We start from the raw sequence: 1,696 nt of genomic DNA, 5'->3' as shown, positions 1-1,696 counted from the left end.
CTGAACGTCACTGGGTGTGGCCCAAAAACAAACAAACAAAAAATAAAAATAGACTTATTGTCAAAAGCTTAATCTCTGATAGAAATGAAAACTTGGGAGAAAGGGGACAACAGATTCTGAGGTTAAGCCACCAATTTTTACAATACAAGGAAACACATCCTACTTTATGTATGAGTTGTAGAAAGTGTCTATGGTAAAAATTCTCTATAGAATTATTTATATAAAAAACACATGTTCCTACTAACTCAAAGATCTAGTGTACATTCTCTAAGTGTGGGAGGCCCAGGTTCAAATCCCTAGATCATTGTGCTAGGAGTAAATCTAGTACTGATAGGCACACTATTGGGTGTGGTCCCCAAAATAAAACTAAAATTAAAACAAATAAAAGGCATCTATGTAATGTTTTTATTATTTTTTTGTATGTAATGTTTTAAAAGTTAACTTGTGTTTTAAAATGTTTAAAAATTAAGAAATAGATGAAACTAAAATAATATAGGAAAAAAAGAGAAAACTAACATGAGAAGTTTAGAAAAAAGAAAAATGTAAAAAGAAAGTTGATAAGATGAAAATATCTTAGAAGATAGTATAGGTAGAAAAATCTTCATGTTTTAGAATTTGGTGGATATTTTTTGACATGATACTGAAAGTACAACAATGATAGGAAAATGAATTGTTCATTTTCAACAAAATGAAAAAATGCACAAAAATTAATGACATCTTTCAGTATAAAGAAAACCCACAAAATGAGGAAAATATTTTTAATTCATATATTTAGGTGCTAATATGAAGAGTATAAAATCGTAGCTCATACTTAACATACATTACATATGTAAAAAACTAGACATTATAATTAACAATGGAATAAGAATTTAAATTGCTACTTCAGAGAATACACATTAAAGTATAAATTATTGATACATAGAAAAGATGCTTATCAAGTATTGTTATTTAAAAATACAACGAAAATTATGATCACTTATACTTCATATGCTTAGAAAGCAATTATTAAGAATGGAAAATAGCAAGAATTAATAAGTATATAGAGGCATTTATAAAAATTTTTGCCCTGTGCTCGCTTCGGCAGCACATATACTAAAATTGGAACGATACAGAGAAGATTAGCATGGCCCCTGCGCAAGGATGCAAATTCGTGAAGCGTTCCATATTTAAAAAAAATTTTTTTTTGCCCTGACTTCTACTGTGATTCTGAATCAGTTACTTTGAAATTTTTACTGCAACATTGAAATTTTCAGGTGATCAATGCTGCCATTATTCTGCATCCCTATCTTGTCATTTTCTTCCATACTTAGCCTTGATTTTATGGTCAACTTCCATATATCCAAAGAGATTAACCCATTTTTCTGTCCATCATTTCCATATTGAAAAAGTATGGAAACTGTGCACCAATATTTAAAACAGTAATAAAACATTAAAGTCTTATTGGTCTTACAAAATTAGTCTTAATTCATAAATACAAAAATTCATAACCATAAACCTCAAGTGTCTCTTCAACATAATCCTACAATCCTAATGTTCACTTTAGAATAAATATTTTTACAACTGTCTCCTTGAGCTGCTATTTTGAATCTTAGATTTGGTTCATATACAGGCTTAGATCTTGTATTATACTTTATCAAGAAACTCATCAGAGAGGGAGATTTTTATTTAATTTTGCAGCAATCTAGTTAGCGAACAA

At 28.9% G+C, this 1,696-nt stretch overlaps 1 non-coding gene across 1 annotated transcript; it reads left to right on the top strand.

Annotated features, from left to right (window-relative positions):
- Positions 1-1,068: 1,068 nt before the first annotated feature.
- LOC126004666 (U6 spliceosomal RNA) lies at positions 1,069-1,170 on the top strand. The gene has a single exon (XR_007493931.1). It is a non-coding gene; the product is annotated as a U6 spliceosomal RNA (small nuclear RNA).
- Positions 1,171-1,696: the final 526 nt, after the last annotated feature.

The sequence above is a fragment of the Suncus etruscus genome, chromosome 3, assembly GCF_024139225.1.
Source record: "Suncus etruscus isolate mSunEtr1 chromosome 3, mSunEtr1.pri.cur, whole genome shotgun sequence".
NCBI classification, from domain to species: domain Eukaryota; kingdom Metazoa; phylum Chordata; class Mammalia; order Eulipotyphla; family Soricidae; genus Suncus; species Suncus etruscus.
This window is presented reverse-complemented; position numbering and strand designations above follow the sequence as displayed.